Source organism: Mobula hypostoma, chromosome 8 (genome assembly GCF_963921235.1).
Source record: "Mobula hypostoma chromosome 8, sMobHyp1.1, whole genome shotgun sequence".
Classification (NCBI taxonomy): Eukaryota; Metazoa; Chordata; class Chondrichthyes; order Myliobatiformes; family Myliobatidae; genus Mobula; species Mobula hypostoma.
In genome coordinates, this window is record NC_086104.1 from 146993419 (window position 1) to 147014711 (window position 21293).

The window sequence follows — 21293 nt, forward strand, 5'->3', positions numbered from 1 at the left end:
CGTTGCATTCATTCCAATTTACCAGTTCTGCAGAGCATCATAGTGGTTAACTTATCCATAGACATTCATTTACAAGAGCATTACACTATAAAATATAGGGGCAGAGGTAGGCCATTCAGCCCATCATGTCTGCAATGCTATATGATCATAAAAACCCCATCTTCCTACCTTCTCCCTATAACTTTTGATGCCCTTAGAAATCAAGAACCTATCAACCTCTGCGATGCTCTGGCTTTGGAGAGGAGGTTTTGCAAGACTGATCCTGGGAATGAAAGTATTAACATATGAGTACCCTTTGATGGCTCTGGTCCTGTACTCACTGGGGTCTAGAAGAAAGGAGGGGGATCTCATTGCAACTTACCGAATGTTGAAAGGCCTAGATACAATGGACAGGGAGAGGATGTTTCCAATAACATGAGAGTCTAGGACAAGAGGGCACAGCCTCAGAATAGACGCACATCTCTTTAGAACAGAAGTGAAGAGGATTTTTTTTTAGCTAGAGGGTGGTAATGCATCTGTGGAATTCATTGTCACAGTTGGCTGTGTAGCCCAAGTCATTGAATCTGGAAAGACGGAGTTGAATCCCATTGCATCTGGGGAAATTAAATTCCTGAATAAAAAGCTGGTTATAGGAATGATTACAAGAAACAGCTGTAAACAAACTAGTGTCCCTTTGAGGTGGAATTTTGTGTCCTCGCCTGGACCCCAAACCACCTTCTTCTTGAAGTTGACTCTTTGCACGCTCTATGGTTCAGGTGTTATTGGGTACTGGCAATCAATATGACATTACCAGTGATGCCCAATCCTGGCAGTAACTAAAAAAATATAGATGCCATCTTTCTGAGGCTCCTAACTGAAGGTCAACAAACCAGTGCCCCTCCCAGGGACTGACTCTGTAACCATCACACAGTTTTGATACCCTGTCCCACTGTGTCTCTCTGCCCAGATTCAGTCCTCCCTCTGACCTGTCACCTCTTCAGTCTCAGTCCTCGCCTGGCTCACCACCTCTTCAATTCATTCCTTCCTCTGGTCCTCCTTTGAATAGTCTCAGTCTTTTTTCTGTCACTGGTAATGCCATATTGATTGCCAGTACCCAACAACACCTGAACCATAGAGTCAACTTCAAGAAGAAGGTGGTTCAGGGTCCAGATGAGGACACAAAATTTGTCCAGTCTCCATACCCCCACTTACTATCAGTGTTAGCCCTCTCTCTGACCCTCCAAACCCCTAAAGTTTCATCACTCAATGACATTGTTCTCAAATTTCTATCCTCCTCCTAATCTGATGAACTATGTGTGCTGCTCCCATTCTAAGTCCACAATGTAAGTGGATACAGCCAGCCAGCACACATGCACACTCTGTCTAAATGCCCTGCCCATTCCCCCACCCACAGATATGCTGTCATCCCTCAACGGTCACTTTTCATCTTTCAGCGCTGCCATTTCACATATTTATATGACTGCTTGTTTTTATTCTAATAGTGACAGTAACATTATATTGTCTTACACCTCACACTTTATGTCAACCTGTCGATCTTCAGGTCTTGCCACTTATGGAACACAGAACGAAGAAAATCTACAGCACATTGCATGCCCTTTGGTCCACAGTGTTGTGCCGACCATGAAACTGCCTAGAATTTCCTTACCACGTAGCCCGCCACTCAGGGACTTGTGCAAACATTATTTTGTGACTGCATGTGCTGGATCATAACTATGTGTGTGACTATGTGCTGTGTTTCACACCTTGGCCCAAGAAGAATGATGTTTTGTTTAGCTGTATTCATGTGTATGATTGAATGACAATTAGCTTGAACTTGAAATTGAAAAAGTGATTAAAAAGTGGTTTAAAGTGTTTACAGTGCCGAGCAGTGATTGGAGTATTAGATAGAGGGGAGTGGGGTGTTTAGCTAGAATGTTTGAACAGATTAATTGCCTGGGGGAAGAAACTTTTAAATTGGTGTGAAATTTTTGTTTTCATAGCCCTAAAGTGCTCTCCAGAAGGGAGATTTTGGAGTCCTGCTGAAGGGTTTTGGCCTGAAACGCCAACTGTACTCTTTTCCTGGATGCTGCCTGGCCTGCTGAGTTCCTCCAGCATTTTGTATCTGTTGCTAGGATTACCAGCATCTGTAGATTTTCTCTTGTTTGAAATTTTGTTAAAGGCAGTTTGCGGGTGGGTAGGGTGCATGATGATTTTTCCTGTCCACTTCTTTGTCCTGGACACATTCAAGTCCAGCATACAATAAAATGGTGAACTCACTGAGATCTGGTGAGAAAGCATTGAAGCAGGAAGATTCCTGTTGACATTCTCGAGTTTTGTGTGTAAGGCCTGAATGTTTAAATTGTTAACATGCAAGCAATAATCAGGTCAATGCAATCATGTCATGCCTGGGAGTCAATTACTTGCTTGGCTTGATAAACACATTTGGTGTCAGGAGACATTTCACGGTTGGTGATTTGGTTGTGCCACTGTAGTTTCATTTTATTCTCTGCGTGCTATGGTTCATTCTGTGGCTGCGTGATTTCTGCTCTCTGAAACATTGGAGCCCAATCAGTGCTGCTAGATTTGTGCCATTTAGCTGGCTTTGTTGGATACAGACAGCTATCAGCAGTCACTTAACCTTTCCAGATATGGACAGGTCCGAGTCAAAGATGAAGTTCCTCGAGCATTGTCGCAACTTATTCAGAGATTAATGTGTTGCACTCACAATTGATGCAAAATGCAGGGACCGCAATCAAGCCCAGGAGAAGAAAATTAGACCCTACCAGGTTTGTTATACTGTGAATTCGAATCAGATCTACTCTCATGGACTCACAGAACACCAAATTAGTCATTTTGTGGCAGCGATACAGAGCAAAGACATAAAATTACTATAAATTACAAAAAAAAAATCAATAGTGCAGAAACTAAGGAATGATGAGGTAGTGTCGTGGGTTCACAAACACAAGAGAATCTGCAGATGCTGGAAATCCAAAGCAACACACACACAAAATGCTGGAGGAACCCAGCAGGCCAGGCAGCATCTAGGAAAAGAGTACACTTGGCAGTCCAGGCAGCATCTCTGGAAAAGAGTAACCATTTGATGTCTCGGGCCAAGACCCTTCTGCAGGACTGGAAAGGAAGGGGAAAAGAGTCAGACTCAGAAGTTGGGGGGGGGGCCGGGGATGATGTACAAGGGGGCAGGTGATAGGTGCAACTGGGAGAGAAGGAGGGTGGTTGAGACAATTCCCTTTTCTCTCTTTTGCCCTTTAGGAGAAGACAAAGGAGGTTGAAAGCCTGATATTGCAGGAGAACATATTTTATCTCTTTCACCAATCAACTTCCCAGCTCTTTACTTCAAACCCTCCCCTCTCTCAGTTTCACCTATCACCTGCCAACTTGTACTTCTTCCTCCCCTCCTCCCTACCTTCTTAGTCTGACTGCTTTCCAGTCCTGAAGAAGGGTCTCAGCCTAAAACATCGACTCTTTACTCTTTCCCACAGAAGCTGCCTGACCTGCTTAATAATGCAACACACACGCTTTGTCTATGTTGCGTTATTGTCATGGAATCCGGGGTTGTTCAGAAATCTAATGGTGGAGGGGAAGAAGCTGTTTCGGAATGATTGAGCCTCCTGTATCTCCTCATTTATGGTAGTAACAAGAAGATGGTGCAGGTCCTTAATGATGGATGCCATCTTCTTCAGACACCAATCTTGAAGATGTCCTTGACGGCTCAGTGGTGGAGAGGCTTGTGCCCGTTATTGAGCTGGCTGAACTCTGCAGCCTCTTGTGCTCCTCTTCCCTGGAGTCTCTACACCAGGCGATGACGCACTTGGTCAGAATGCTCTTCACTGTCCATCTATAGAGATCTGTAGCAGTCTTTCTTGGAATAGTATTTCGTTGCACTTGCTGCAAATAGATTATAATGCATCGGAAAATACTCTGAAGTAAGTTTGAGAGATGAAGATGTTTCTCAACCAATTATTTTAATGCAATCTCAAATGATTCTTAACTCTAGAGAATGCAGGCCCCGTCTACTGAATATTCACATGTGGCAAACCCGCTGTTCTTTCAAGTCTCAAACTAAGGGTGCTTGCTAACCTGGCCGTCCTATCAGAATGATTGGATCTGGGCCAAGTGCAGAGAGAAAGCGGGTCGACAGTTCACTGACTTTAATGAGAACTGCTGCAAAATTTAAAGGAAAATAAAAACAATGAATGCTAGGCCGACAGGGCCATTAACTAAAGCTCTCAAATTAAAAGTTAAATGCCAACACTGCGGCTGAAAGCAATAACTAAATACTAAATGAATATCACTCCTTTATTGCACCAGTCAAAATGCTAGCCTCTTTCCCGGACAAGGACGAGGGTAGGCAGGGGACTTAAATGTTGCAATGCTTTTGGTCAAGTCTCGACAAGAGCCCTTTTCTCTCTTTTGCCTTTTGGGAGAAGATGCAGGAGGTTTGAAAGCCTGATATTGCAGGACCACAAAAGCTATGTTGAAATTGAAAGGGTGCAGAGATAAAAATCAGGATCTCCCAGTAGCCACCCATTTTAATTCCACTTCCCATTCCCATTCCAGTATGTCTACCCATGGCCTCCACTACGCTCACGATGAGGCCACACCCAGGTTGGAGGAACAACACCTTATATTCCATCTGGGTAGCCTCTAACCTGATGGAATGAACATCAATTTCTCGAACTTCTGCCCTCCTTCACCATTTCCCATCCCCTTTTCTCTCTCTCATCTTATCACCTTGCCTGTCCATCACCTCCCTCTGGTGCTCCTACCCCCTTTTCTTTCTTCCATGGCCTTCTGTCCTCTCCTATTAAATTGCCCCTTCTTCAGTCCTCTATCTCTTCACCAATCAACTTCCCAGCTCTTTACTTCACCCCTCCCCCTCCTGGATTCATCTTTCACCTTCTGTTTCTCCCTCCCCTCCCCCAACCTTTTAACTCTACTCCTCGTCTTTTTTTCTCCAGTCCTGCTGTAGGGTCTTGGCCCGAAATGTCGACTGTACCCTTTTCCATAGATGCTGCCTGGCCTGCTGAGTTCCTCCAGCATTTTGTGCGTGTTGCTTGAAATAGAAGGTCAGCCATTCAAAACAAGCTGCTTAAGTTTCATGCTCACCATTACAGCGACAGCTTTCTACCCCAAATTTAATTTGTTAGTTCAGACTCGGATACAGGTTAGTTCATTGTCATATATACCAGGGGGCAATAAAATTTATTGCTTTGTATGAAGACCACAGAGTAAGCAGAGTACACTCAGTGGCCACTTTATTGGGTACGCCTGTACGCCTGCTTGTAAATGCAAATAACTAATCCGCCAATCATGTGGCAGCAACCCAATGCATAAAAGCATGCGGACATGGTCAAGAGGTTCATTTGTTGCGCAGACCAAACCTCAGAATGGGAAAGAAATGCGACCTACATGACTTTGACCATGGAAAGATTGTTGGTGCCAGACGGGCTGGTTTGAGTATCTCAGAAACTGCCGATCTCCTGGGATTTTCACACATAACAGTCTCTAGAGTTTCTGGAGAATGGATGTGCAAAAAGATCCAGTGAGTGGTGGTTCTGTTGGTGAAAACACCTTGTAAATGAGAGAGGTCGGGGGAAATGGTACAACTAGTTCAAGCTGACAGGAAGGTGACAGAGTAACTGAAAGGGTAAGAACAAAGTGTTGGAACCCACTGGGAAGGAAATGTGAAGGAGGTGATTTGTTCAGAAGGCTGATAGCTGTGCGGAAGAGGTGTTTTTGGATTTGTTCATCCAGGCTTTCAAACCCTTGTATCTTCTCCCATAAGGCAGAAGAGGAAAAAGGAAATAGGCAGAACGGCAAGCATCCTTGACTTGATACGTGGAAGGACAGTGGGTTTGCCTCACATGAAGACTGACATCTACATTCTCCAGAGGTGTGATCTGAGGCAATCACATAAAAACTTATAAAGTTCTTACAGGGCTTCCACAGGCTGGATGTAGGTGTGTCTGCACATTGGCAGAGAAAGGGTTTTGGAACCAGAGGATGGAGAATAATGAGTTGGTCACTTAAGACTGCAGTGAGGAAAAGTTCCTTCATGCAGAGCATGGGGAAATTTTGGAATTCTCTACCTTAAAGGGTTATGGAGGCTTAGTCATTGAATTAATTCAAAGCAGCTCACGTAGTAAATTCCTAAATATTACAGGATCAGGGAAAGTTGTGTTCATGTAGAAGACCAGGCAGGGCAGAGCAAGCTTGGAGGACAAATCACCCACTCCAATGCTTGTTTTTTTTCATATTCTAAGTTCCCCAAGCGTCATGGTGAGACTCAAGCCAAGCGCTTCCAGATAAGTGACCCAAACCTCTGGATGTCAAGTGTCCTAACCATTTTGATCTGAGGTTAGGTCTGTAACTTGTTCCAGTATCCCAGTGCAAACTTAGTGGCCGCTACATACAAACCCGGACAGTAAAAGGCAGCTGTGACCCATTCTGTTATCTGACATACATTAACATGTGCTTCGTTCTATCCACCACAACAAGTGGGATTTCCTGGTGGCCATTTATTTTAATTCCACCTTCCCTTCCCATTCTGACTTGTCAGTCCATGGTCTCTACTGCCATGATGAGGCCATTCTGTCTAGGTGGTCTTCAACCTGACAGCATGAACATTGAAATCTCTAATCTTGAAATTTATTCCCCTTTCTTTTTGCCATTCCCCATTCTGGATCCCCTCCTCATTTCATTTCTCCCATCGTCCTCTGTCCTCTCCTATCAGATTCTTTCTTCAGTCTATCACCTTTTCCACCTATTACTTCCCAGCTTCTCATTTCAATCCCCACCTCCCCGACCCATCCATCTTCCCACTCACCTAGCTTCACCTATAAGCTGCCAGCTTGTACTCCTTTCCCTCCCCACCACCACCACCCCCCTCCCTGCTTATTCTGGCTTCTTCCCACTTCCTTTCCAGTCCTGATGAAGGGTCTCGGCCCGAAACATCAGTCGTTTATTTGGCTCCATAGATGCTGCCTGATTGGCTGAGTCGCTCCAACATTTTGTGTGAGTTTCTCAGAAGTTCTAGCCTCTGCAGAATCTATTAACATGGGCTTTCCAAATGAGTCACAGTTGATGGTATGACATATCAGGCAGAAGTAGGGGCAGGTCATTCAACCCATCAATGTGATGTGACTGGTTTACCTGTCCTCGCTTATGCCCTTTGTTTCTGCTTTGTATGCATTTGGGTCTGAACCACCAAAATACCCCCTCCCCACTGGAATAGAGAATTTCAAGGGTGAGGGAGCAAATGCATGCAAGAGGAAAAGTCTATTGTCATACACATACATACATCTAATAAAAGCAAATGCCATGAAAATTCCCAAACACGAGGAAATCAGCAGATACTGGAAATTCAAGCAACACGCATTAAAAATGCTGGTCGAATGCAGCAGGCCAAGCGGCATCTATCGGAAGAGGTATAGTCGACATTTCGGGCCGAGACCCTTCGTCAGGACTAACTGAAAGAAGAGATAGTAAGAGATTTGAAAGTGGGAGGGGGAGGGAGAGATCCGAAATGATAAGAGAAGATAGGAGGGGGAGGGGAGCCCAGAGGATGGGCAAGGAGTTATAGTGAGAGGGACAGAGGGAGAAAAAAGAGAGAGAGAAAAAAATGGTAATAGTAAAAAATGAATGAATGAATGAATGAATAAATAAATAAATAAATAAATAAGGGATGGGGTACGAAGCCATGAAAATTAGCTCTTTTCAGTAGTAGCACAGTATCTTACAAATATACAATAGAATTAGTACAGAAAGGTGCTTGACGGTCAGTGTGGATGTAAAGGGTTAAAGGGGCTATTTCCGTGCTCTGTGACTATCACTCATTTTAATCCCAAGTAGTCCAGCCCAATTTCTCAACTCTTTCACCTGAGGAAACATTCTTCCCTTAGCACTCTGTTAAACTCTATTTTTCAGTGTGGTCACCTCTTATTCCTCTCAACCTTACAAAACAGAGGCTATTTCTACATGTCACTTCACTCAGCAAATCTGCCATCCCACAAATGTCTAACCAGTCTTAGCTGTACTCCCTCTAGAGTAAGGAGAGTTATTTCAGGTAGGGACACAATTACTATAATAGTACCTCACACATAGTCTCTCCAAGGCACCATATAACTGCAATAAAACACCTTTCCTCCTGTATTTACACAGTCCAGCATTAAAAAAAGCAAAATACCATTTGCCTTCCTAATTGTCTGCTACAATTACATGTTAGTTAGAATCAGTTGTATATAAAAATATTGATCTCTCTCCACTTAAATTGTCCTCTTCTCACTACCATCAAAAATGAAGGAACAAAAGAAATGGTCACTAAATTTGTACAGATTTAAAGATACATTGGAAAATGTGAAGTGAGCAGAAAGCTAAAAGGAGACATTGGTGGGCAATGATCTCTCAAATAGAGTAGAACATGAGTATATGTGAAATCACCCAGGTTTTCTCATACACACCCTTCTCTCCACCACCATCCCTGTTGGGAGCCCCCATCAAAGTTCAAAGTAACTAATTATCAAATGACATATATGTCACCATATACCACCCCGAAATTCGTATTCTTGCAGGCAGACACAATAGAACAAAGAAATACAATAGAATCAGTGAAAAACTACACACAATGACTGACAATCAATATGTGAGACAAACTGCAAATACAGATACATACATAAAAAATTAAAAACTGAGAACATGAGTTGTAGAGTCCTCGACAGTGAGTCCATAGGTTGCGAAATCAGTTCAGTATCGGGATGAATGCAATTACCCATTCTGGTTCAGGAGGCTGACAGTTGAAGGGTAATAACTGTTCCTGAACCTGGTGATGTGGGACCCAAGGCTCCCATAGCTCCTTCTCGACATGGCCTGGATGTTGGGGCTCCTTGATGATAGATGTTGCTTTTTTGTGGCAATGCTCCTTGTAGGTGTGCTCATATCACTCAGTTTCTTTCCCTGCCTCTACCTACTCCATCTTCCCATTACTCACTGTGTCCCATTCCCCAAATGCTCCCTGCCGCCCACCCCGCCTTCCTTACTTGATACCTGTTCATCTTCCTTTTTTATCGGATTCCATATCTGAAGCCCTTTGCCCTCTATCACCTCACAGCCTCTGTCGCTATCTTCACCCCTCACTCCCTGACCTGCTCCAGATATCAATCATCACCTCCTCACCTGAAAGCACTTGTCTCTTGTCAGCTCTTGTGCTACTCCTCGTCCTTACTTCTTTATACTGGCCATCGCCCCTCACCTCCAGATGAAAGGTCTCAAATCAAAACATCCATTGTCTATTTCACTCCACTGAATTCCTCCAGCAACTCGCTCTTTGCTTATTGACTTCATTTCGATGTAATTGGCTTTGGAGTGGCTTGATGTTGCGTCATAGAAATGTCTGTTTATCACAGCCTGGTATGGAAGCACCAATGCCCAGGAACAGAAAAGTCTACCAAGAGTGGTGCATGCAGCTTAGTCCATTGCTGCAAAGCTTCCCCCACCATTAGACGCACTTCCAAAGTACACTGTCACAAGGAATCAGTATCCATCATCAAGGGCCCCCACCATCCAGGCCATGTTCTCTTCTTGCTCCTGATATCTATCTATCTATTAATTATTTACTTTTTATCTGCACAGTTTGTCTTCTTTTGCACATTGGTTGTTAGTCAGTCTCTCTTAGTAGTTTTTTATTGATTCTATTTATTGTATTTCTTTGTTTTCTGATGAATGTCTGCAAGAAAATGAATCTCAAGGTAGTAAGTGATGACATATACGTACTTTGATGATAAATTTACTTTGAACTTTGAACTTCTGTTTTCTTTTTTGGGAAGATGGAATTTTACCAACTGCCACAAGAAATATATCCTCTACTGAGCCTTTTTGCTAATGAGGGAAATATGGGTTTCTCACTTGAAGTCCTCTGAAATAATGATGCCCAGAAACCTGAATGCTGAAACGGTGCTAACTGTGGAGTTGTCAGTGATGAGTGGGTGGTGAGGTTACATCACAGAAACGTCTGTTTATTGATCAACCCCCTCTCCTGCCTGATCTCTGTTTCAGTCCCACCTGTAATGACTACATCGTCAGTATCGGGACTGTTAGGGCATATTCTTGAGTTAGGATATGGAGCAAATATTAGTTTCACCAGAAACATGGATTGCAGATTGAATTTAAGATGCAGCCCTGAACAATAGCTTTCCCGGAGCTGTGGGCTGGAGTTGACTGCAAACCAGATAATGCTGATTAACATTCATTTTGGGTGTCTGAAGTGAGGGTATGAATATGGTGTGAAAACTACACTTAATTAAAAGGAAGCATCGTAGATGCATTGTAATTATAGAACTGTCCTGCTGTTACCCTTGATCTTTTGTATATGAAGATTCCAAGTAATATTGGGTATTACATTGGATAGTAATATTATCTCTTCTCCTGGAACGTCTCAATATGATGTCTGCTGCTCATTGTTGTTGAATAAAACACTTCTATATCCAAACAACAGGAATTCTGCAGATGCTGGAAATTCAAGCAACACACATCAAAGTTGCTGGTGAACGCAGCAGGCCAAGCAGCATCTCTAGGAAGAGGTACAGTCGACGTTTCAGGCCGAGACACTTCTATATCCATTAGCTTCAGTGTTTCTCCAGTGACTTTTTCACAATACAACAGGACCATAAGAGGTGAGGCCAGTCCCTTTCTCTAAGACCCTCTACAGGCCCAACTCACTTACACAGCTGATCCCACCCTATGGTTTTAAGGCCGTACAGTGCTTCCTCAGTGAGATGGTTGTTGTTCGTTTTCGTGGTGCATCGGGCAGCATTTATTCCGTTTCCATAGTATTTGATGGATTTTTTAAAATTGAGGCCAAGTTGCTACGGATGGAAAGCATGCAAGGAGCTGGCCAGATTCGAACTTGGGACAATGCAAAGTCCGGTGCAGATGCACCTGCACCATCGGGCAACTAGTGAGATAGTTAAGCACTTTATGTCAGAGAGAGCCATTGGCTAATCTACTGGAGATATCTTTCACTTTGTTCAACCTTAATTTCCATCCTGTGTTTACCTGCAGAGAGCCAGAAGGACGACATAATAACAGGACAAACAGCAGGCAGAGACTTGAAAGCACTAACTCATTCTCACCCTAAACATCTAGCAGAAGAGCTGCATTGAGTAAATTCCTTGTGAGGTGTGCCAGCCAGCTGTTTGCTATTGATGAGCTTCAAGGATGAACTAAATCAGGTGACAATCCAGCCACTCTTTCGCAAGTGAACTAAGGAGGTGTTCAGGCCATTTTTATGAGAGAAGTAAACAGCTGTTATCTTCATTGTGTGCGCTGATGGCATTTACTGTCATTTTATCCCGATCTGGAACACTGATGGCAACTTGTGCTTAATGGACCTACAACCTGAGACCAGGATCTTTGAATATTAATGAGAGAACTCATGTAAAATACCAATCCAATGTGGAGACTGCCCCAAACACTATGTAGCACTGATGGGGAGAGAACTATCTATGAGCCTATATGAACGCCATCTAAGAAGACATAATCGTTTTTCACTCATCTCAGTACACGAAGACCAAGAAGGGTACATGTTCACAAACAAGAGAAAATCTGCAGATGCTGGAAATCCGAGCAACACACACAAAGTGCTGGAGGAACTCAGCAGGCCAGGCAGCATCTATGGAGAAAGAATACAGTTGAAGTTTCGGGCTGAGACCCTTCAGCAGGATACACGTTCATCTGGGAAATACAAAAGTCCTGGCAGAAGCACAAAACAAGAAATCAAGAGAATTCTTAGAAGATTGGTTCTCAATAGAAGACTCTATTAACAAGCATATCGAACTGGATGCAACTTACGAACCTATGTGTTGGCAGGATTGGGGCTGAGGGGTGAGCCATTGACATCCGAGGAACCAAGACTCACAACGACCAATAACTAGCGATACGGGCTGATGGAGATAACACATCTATCTGGTTGGCCAAAACCCAGTGGAGACTTGCAGCCACTGCAACAACCAACCAATCAGAACAACAAATCAGACCAATGTAAACACGAGCACTCGGCAGAGAGAAAAAAATCACTCATAGTCACCTCGACTAATGACGAAACATTTGTGACCTAACTTCCAGGCTCGGTGAATACAAACATGGAATTTCAAACTTATACACTCAGTGGCCACGTCACTAGTTACAGGAGGTACCTAATAGGGAGGCCACTAAGTGTGCGTGCATTGTACAGACCTGTGAAAAAGTCTTAGGTGTATGTGTGTGTGTATATATAAATATAAAATGTGGACCAGAGAGAGAGTTTGTAAATCTGGTAGGAGCAAAGATTATTGGGAATGGCGAGCTGGAGGTTAGGTGTGGGAGGGGTGCAGGACTGGTGGCAAAGGAGTGCCAGGGGTGAAGGGGGTGGCACGGGTGCAGACACACCCAGAGCAGAGACACCATTCAAGGTCATTTGATTCCAAACAATTGGTTTATTGATCATTACAGAATGTCTCTCTGGCGCTTCCCACTCCCTTCCCCTCCGTTTCCCTTTTCCAACCATGATTTCATCTCCCTGCCCTGCTTGCACTCTCAGATCACAACAGGGAACCATATCAGAATCAGATTTATCATCACTTACATATGCCATGATTTCCTTTTGTGGCAGCAGTACAATGTATTACATAAAATTACTACAGAACTGTGCTAAAGTCTCTCTCTCTCTCTCTCTCTATATATATATATATATATTTATATAGATGTGTGTGTGTGTGTGTGTGTGTGTGTGTGTGTGTGTGTGGACTAGAAGATGGTGTTGAGTGCAAGATCAGATGGGTTGTGATGTTAATGATTCAGGGGACAATGTTAATCCTTCTTCTGAATTTTATGGCAAACCCTCAAAGTAATTTTGTCCTGGTTGACCTAAGTCTCCTATTGTTAGCATTAACATCTCTCACCTGCATGCATGCAAAGCAAATGGAAGAGAAAGTCAATTGAAACAGACAATGTGGAAATCATTTCTACCTAAGACATTGTTCTGATTCCTAAGGGAAGGTGGTGATGAGGAATTATTGTGAAACTTACTGAGATACGTTTATCAGAAGGTTTCACTTTTATTCCATATGAAACCAAATCTCCAAATTGTTAAGTTTAATTGATGCTCTGAAGCTTTGTAAGAAACCAAATTCCAAGTTGTAAAGTTTAATTGATGTTGTACGGGATTATAAGAAACCAAAGCTCCAATTAGAAGTTGTTGATGCTGTTTACCACCACTGGAAAAGGGGTATTAGAGCCCAAGACACCTTGTTCTTTGGTTGGTACTGGGAAGGGTTGTCACTGGGTAGGTCTGAGGGATTGCTGGGGCTTGGTAGTGAAACTCAAAAGAAGGAAAAAAAACAGATGCTAGACATTGGTAACATAGAGGTTAGCGCAACGCTTTAAAGTACCAGTGACAAGGTTCAAATCCTGCTGCTGTCTGTAAGGAGTTTGTACGTTCTCCCTGTGACCATTTGAATTTTCTCTGGGTGCTCCTGTTTCCTCCCACAGCCCAAAGATGATCTTGAAACTCGATCTAGAAGACAGAACTTACATATAATTGGTCTCCCTGAAGATGTTGAAGAAGGGGATCCTTTAAAATTCTTCTCTCAACTTTTAAGGATGTATTTAGCTCTGTATTCCTGGATGATCCTGCACTGCTTGATCGTGTTCATCGCTTATTGCTTTCAAAACTAGGCCCCGGATTTAAACCGAGGACAGTAATCCTCCGTTTCCATTATGTTCACGATAAAGAGCATCTTATCCGAATTTAAAAACGCAAACACGAGGTAATCTGCTGATGCTGGAATTTCAAGCAACACACATAAAAGTTGCTGGTGAACGCAGCAGGCCAGGCAGCACCTCTAGGAAGAGGTACAGTCGACATTTCGGGCTGAGACCCTTCGTCAGGACTAACTGAAAGAAGAGCTAGTAAGAGATTTGAAAGTGGGAGGAGGAGGGGGAGATCCGAAATGATAGGAGAAGACAGGAGGGGGAGGGATGGAGCCAAGAGCTGGACAGTTGATTGGCAAAAGGGATATGAGAGGATCATGGGACAGGAGGCCTAGGGAGAAAGAAAGGGGGAGGGGGAAGCCCAGAGGATGGGCAAGGGGTATTTTGAGAGGGACAGAGGGAGGAAAAGGAGAGAGAGAAAAAGAATGTGTGTATATAAATAAGTAAATAATGGATGGGGTATGACGGGGAGGTGGGGCATTAGCAGAAGTTTGAGAAGTCAATGTTCATGCCATCAGGTTGGAGGCTACCCAGAAGAAATATAAGGTGTTGTTCCTCCAACCTGAGTGTGGCTTCATCTTTACAGTAGAGGAGGCCGTGGATAGGCATATCAGAATGGAAATGGGAGGTGGAATTAAAATGTGTGGCCACTGGGAGATCCTGCTTTCTCGGGCGGACAGAGCGTAGTTGTTCAGTGAAACGATCTCCCAGTCTGCGTTGGGTCTTGCCAATATATAGAAGGCCACATCGGGAGCACCGGACGCAGTATATCACCCCAGCCGACTCACAGGTGAAGTGTCGCCTCACCTGGAAGGACTGCCTGGGGCCCTGAATGGTGGTAAGGGAGGAAGTGTAAGGGCATGTGTAGCACTTGTTCCGCTTACAAGGATGAGTGCCAGGAGGGAGATCAGTGGGGAGGGATGGGGGGGGATGAATGGACAAGGGAGTCGCGTAGGGAGCGATCCCTGTGGAAAGCAGAGTGGGGGAGGGAAAGATGTGCTTAGTGGTGGGATCCCATTGGAGGTGACGTAAGTTACGGAGAATTATATGTTGGACCCCAAGGCTGGTGGGGTGGTAAGTGAGGACAAGGGGAACCCTATTCCTAGTGGGGTGGCAGGAGGATGGAGTGAGAGCAGATGTGTGTGCAATGGGGGAGATACGTTTGAGACAGAGTTGATGGTGGAGGGAGGGAAGCCCCTTTCTTTAAAAAAGGAGAACATCTCCTTCGTCCTGGAATGAAAAGCCTCATCCTGAGAGCAGATGCGGCAGAGATGGAGGAATTGCAAGAAGGGGATGGCATTTTTGCGAGAGACAGTGTGAGAAGAGTAATAGTTCCTATAGCTGTGAGAGTCAGTAGGCTTATAGTAGACATCAGTAGATAAGCTGTCTCCAGAGATAAAGACAGAAAGGCCTAGAAAGGGGAGGGAGGTGTCAGAAATGGACCAGGTAAACTTGACGGCAGGGTGAAAGTTGGAGACAAAGTTAATCAGAATTGCCCGGCGGCAAGGTATGATTAAACTTCAACAATATCAGTTCCGTTTCGTGGAAGACTACAGTCCAGAAGTGATGAAGGAGTGGTGGGCTTTCATACCTTTGATGACGGAATGTTACCATAAAGGTCACCAGCCAGCATTATAGTATCCCGCGCGTTAAAGAATTTCTCCCCCAGACAGTTCACCTCGTATCTTCTATTCCATAAGTGTGGTTCAGAGTTTTTTGGATGAGCATTATCCAACTGCTGCGGACATTTTGCTCTAATTAATATCTGGTTCTCGCAGTATCAGCTCTGTTCTTATGTTTGGCATGGACTAGAAGGACCGAGATGGCCTGTTTCCATGCTGTAATTGTTATATGGTATATATCTACCAGCTGTTAGGTTAATTGCTCATTGTAAATTGTCCCTTGATTAGGCTAGTGGTAAATCTGGGGTTGCAGGGCGGTGTGGATCGTAGGGCCAGAAGGGCTTCTTCCACAATAAATCTCAATAAATAAAAATAAATGAAATATCAGATAAAACAGAATATGCTGGAAATGCTCAGCAGGTCAGGCAGCATCTGTGGAAAGGGCTTTGAGACTTTTCTTTTACCGTGCCCATGGTTTGTTCTTCATCGAATTATGGTATTGCTTTGCACTGCTGTAACTATATGTTATAATTATGTGGTTCTGTCAGTGTTAGTCTTTGGTTTGTCCTGTTTTCTGTGATATCACTCTGTAGAAACATTGTATCATTTTTTAATGCATGTAGGCATTTCTAAATGACAATAAAAGAGGACTGAGTCTTCTCATAATCTGAGAGTAGTAATATCTGAAACACATCATCAGAATTGGGATAGAAAGGTAAACAAATTAGTTTTCAGGAGTGGTGAAGATGGGGAAGGGGTGAACAGAATTTCTCTGATAGGGTGTGATCAAATGGATCATCAAGGGGAAGTTAGTCTGGATCCTCTCATTGCCCATTTCATCTTACCCTATCAGAGGTATCCTCTTCCCAGCCTATCGCCTTCTTTCCTAGTGAAAACTAACTTGCTTATCTGTCCTTTCCAATTCTGATCAAGAGTTCAGGACCAAAAACATTGACTGTTTCCCTTTCCGCAGCTGCTGCCTGACCTGCTGATTTTTCTCCCCAGCATTTCCTGTTGTTATTTGGTACTAGGTTCACCGGCTAATGGAAACGTCCTCTCCATGTCCACTGTATCCAGGCCTTTCACTGTCCAATAAGAGTCAATGACGTTCACCCTATCCTTCTGAACTCTACTGAGTACAGACTGAGAAACATCAAATATATTTCATACATTAAGCCTGGAATCATTCTTGTGAACCTCCTCTGGAGAACAGAGCCAGCACATCCTTCCTCAGATACAAAGTTGATCACAATATTCCAAATGCAGTCCAAATGCGGAGTATAAATGTTTTTATACTCTAGTCCTCTTAAAATGAATGCTAACATTGCACTTGCCTTCCTTATTATTGAGTCACCCTGGAAGTTATCCTTGAAGGAATCCTGAACTGGGACTTACAAGTCCCTTTGCACATCCAATTTCTGAATTCAACACCCCATTTAGAAAATAATCCACACCTTTATTCTTCCTACCAAAATGCATATCCCACCCTTCCTTATGCTGTATTCTGTCTCCCACTTCTTTGTCCATTTTCCCAATCTGTCCAAGTCCTTTTGCAGATTCTCTGCCTCCATGACACTACCTGTTCCTTCGCTTACCAAAGTATCATCTGCAAATCTGGCCACAGTGCCACCTATTCCATTATCCAGATCAGTAATGTATAAATTGAAAAGCCGTGGTCTCAGCAAGTCTGTCCCACCATTCCATCATGGCTGATTTATTATCCCTCTCAACCCCTTTCTCCTGCTAATCAAGAACCTATTAACCTTTGCTTCATACATACACAACGACGGCCTCCACAGCCATCTGCGGCAAAGAATTCCACAGATTCACCACCCTCTGGCTAAAGAAATTCCTTCTCATTTCTGTTCCAAAGGGACATCCTTGTACCCTGAGGCTGTGCCCTCTGGTCCCAGACTCTCTCGCTATTGGAAACACCCTCGCCGCATCCACGCTGCCTAGGCCTTTCAATACTCAATAGGTTGCAATGAGCTCCCCCCTCATTCTTCAAAGCTTCAGCAAGTACAGGACCAGAACCATCTAAAACTCCTCACACATTAAACCTCTCATGTCACAGAATCATTCGCGTAAACCTCCTCAGCATCCTCTCCAATGCCAGAACACCCTTTCTTAGATAAGGGGCCTATAAGTGCTCAAAACCTGTTCTCTCAACAACCCCCCACCCCCAGCCTCCATCAATTCCACCCTCCCCATTTTCCCATTCGTCTACTTATTGGGTCCACCTTACATTGGCAATCCAACCAACCCTTTGGGTATGGAAAGTGGGAAACACTTGCCATCATAGAGAGTAAGTACAAACTCTGCTAGATGTGTAGTTTTGAACATGCACATTTGCAGAGGTATTTTCCATAGAGATTTCACTTAATTGGAATAGTTTCAGCATTCATTAAATTCCCGCATGGGCTTCCTCTTTATAATCCTTCAGCCAATTATTAAAATACACTTATGAAGAACTTGACCAGTTGTGCACTGCTATGATACTCAGTTTACTTACATTTAATTGAAACATCTCCAAACATCTCCATTACGTTCATTTGTCCCCTGAGGCCACAGGGGATTTGTTCCTTCCTTGCAACAATGACCATGAACTTATCGAAGCTGCTGCAGTGAAGTTAAATAGATGAGAGTAGGAATTCCTTTGCTCTTTCTGCATATTCACCTTTCCATACCTTGGTATGAAAGGTGTCTTCTCTCCAGCATCACCTGCATGCCAGCTGTGGCTCACCTGACTGGCTATGGCATTTCCTAGAGTCAATCAGTTTATACAGCAGTGTAAAAGATCCTTCAACCTAACCTATCCATGCTGACCAATCTGCCTTTTCCGAACTAGTCCCATTTGTCCACATCGAGAGTCGTGGAGTTGTGGAAAAATAGAACACAGAAATAGGCCACCCAGCCAATCGTGCTGGCTTGGTCTTCTGCCTGATGCCATCTACCCTCACCTGGACCATAGCCCTCATACCACTCTTGACTGCACAATGCCCATATCTCTTCAATTCCTGAATGTGGAGAAATCTTATTGATTTCTATTCTGATATGAACTGAGCAAGTGAGCCTCCACCACCCTCCGGAGTAGAAAATTCCAAAGTTTCACAAGCCTCTGGCTCAGAAGCACTTTGGGGTGAGCTGCAAGCTGTTGCAGGAACGTGGCTGTTGTACCACTGGCAGTGGCAAAGTTTGGGAATTCAGGCGTTACAGAAAGAGACATGAGTGAACAGAAGAGCCATGCTAGAGAATACCAAAGTCAAAGTCGAGTTTACTCCCATATGCACAAGCACACGTGAACACAGGGGTAAAGAAATTCCAGCTTGCAGCAGCATCACAGACACATAGACTCAGATGGCAGCATTCACAACAAAAGTATAACAAACACAAACTATACACAATAGACATTGTGTTGGCTGTTAGACTGCTTTCAAATGTGCTTGTTTATAATACAGGACATCTGATTTCCAATTACAGAAGAAAGTAAAAGCAGAAAGAATTACAAGATAAGACCATAAGAATAGGAGTGGAATCAAGCCATTCAGACTGTTGCATAGCTCAACCATTCCATCATCACTGATTTTTTTTCCCTCTCAACCCCATTCTCCTGCCTTCTCCCCAAAATCTCTGATGTCCTTATTAATCAAGAACCTATCAGCATCCACTTTAAATATACCCCACGATCTGGACTCTACAGCCATCTGTAGTAATGAGTTCACTCATGGATCACCCTCTGGCTAAAAAAAATTGTTCCTCAATTCTCTTCTAAAGGGATGACCTTCTATTCACAGGTTGCCCTCTGGTCCTAGACTCTCTCTCTCCATGTCCACTCTACTGTATCCAGCCATTTCAACATTCAATAGGTTTCAGTAAGATTCTCACCATTCTTTTAAACTCCAACGAGTACAGGCCCAAAGCTATCAAATGCTCCTCATACATTAATCCTTTCATTCCCAGGATAATTTTCATAGCCCTCCTCCGGACCTTCCCAATATCAGCACATCTCTTCCCAAAGCTGCCCACAGTATTCCAAATGCAGTCTGACCAATGCTTTATAATGCCTCAGGATTGCAGTCCTGTTAAGGAGCTTTGCTCTTCTCAATTGATAAGTTCCTCCTGCATCTTGAGTATGTTACTCAGCTTACAACCTTGATTTTATATTTACGTCCTCTTGAAATGAATGTTAACATTGCATTTCCCTTCCTTACTACCAAATCAACCTTCCAAGTTAACCTTTAGGGAATCCTGCATTAGGACTTCCAAGTCCATTTTAACCTGCAGTTTTTAGAAAATAGTCTACACCATTATTCCTTCTACCAAAGTAGCTGATCATACACTTCCCTTCACTATATCCCATCTGTCCCTTCTTTGCACATTCTGCTAACCTGTTCAAGTCCTTCTGCAGACTCCCTGCATCCCCAGCACTACCTGCCCTTCACCTGTTTTTGTACCATCTGCAAATTTGGCCACAAAGTCATCAATGGTATTATCCATGTTATTGACATATAGAATTTCTTATGAGCTGCATAGATAGGGTAAATGCGTTGGCTTTTTTCCCACTGAGGTTGGGTAAGATTAGAGCTAGAGGTCTTGGGTTAAGGGTGAAAGATGAAATGTTTAAGGGGAACTTCTTCATTGAGAGGGTGGTGAGAGATTTGAATGAGATGAGAGCAGAAATGGTGGACATGGGTTTGATTTCAATATTTAAGAGAAATTTGTATAGATGAATGGGAGAGGTTTAGAGGGTTGATGGGACTAGGCAGAATAATATTTTGGCATGGGCTGAAGGGTCTGTTTCTATGCTGTAGTGTGCTATTACCCTGTGACTCTACAGCAACAAGAAAAGGTGGGGAGGGGGTTGAAATAGAAGGAGTGGTTTTTGGAATTTAGAGAAAACAATGTTTATGCATCAGTTTGAAGACTAACAATGCGGGAGGTTGGAGGAGCAACACCTCCTATTCCAGCTTGTAGTCTCCAGCCTGATGTCACAAACATTGATTTCTTTAGTTTTTGGTAACCATTCTTTCATTGATCACTTCCCAGCTTCTCACGTCATATCCCACCCCAGCCCCCCAACTACCCACCTTCCATCTCACCCGGTCTCACCTATCACCTACACACAACAGATTCTACAGATGCTGGAAATCCAGAGCAACACACAAACTGGAAGAACTCCGCAGGTCAGGCAGCACATAGACTGTTTATTCCCCCCCCCCCCCATAGATGCTGTTTACCTGATGAGTTCCTCCAGCATTTTGTGTACATTGCATTGGTGTTGGAGCTGCTTCCTCAAGGCACTGATTTAATTCTGATCCCCAGTGCTGTCTGCATTATCTGTGTGAGCTTTCCCCCAGATGCCCTGCTTCCCTCCCAGTTTCCACATGTGGGCTGGTAGATAAACTGGCCACCATCAATAACTGTGGTGCAATTCTGGCACTGCTGTCATGGAGGTCATCCTCACATCAGCCAATTCCATCTGATTTGGTGTAGCATCCCCTCACAATACACCAGAACTACAGCAATCGGTCAGGTCACAGAAAAAGTCATTGACTACAGTCTCTCATCATTGCAGGACATGTATGTGTCCAGGACAAAGAAGCGGGCAGGAAAAATCATTGCAGACACTACCCACCCAGCAAACTGCCTCTTCCAAAAGCTCCCTTCTGAAAAGCGCTGCAGGGCTATTAAAACAAAAACTTCACGCCATCTTAAAAGTTTCTTCCCCCAGGCAATTAATCTAATCAACCGTTCAAGATCACCCTCCTCGCCCCTCTCTATCCATTACCTCAGTCACTACATGCACTTTAATCACTTTAAAACACTTCTTATAATGGAAATGCATGCTGGTATTTATGTATTTATGCGCATTCTATTCAAAATCCGTCCTTTAATCTCTAAATTTCTTCAAAAAGTAATGGATACAGC

At 43.6% G+C, this 21293-nt stretch overlaps 1 protein-coding gene across 3 annotated transcripts in view; it reads left to right on the forward strand.

The window, feature by feature from the left end:
- LOC134351029 (leucine-rich repeat transmembrane neuronal protein 4) overlaps positions 1 to 21293 on the forward strand; it is a 362646-nt gene that overhangs the window by 318008 nt on the left and 23345 nt on the right. The window lies entirely within an intron of this gene.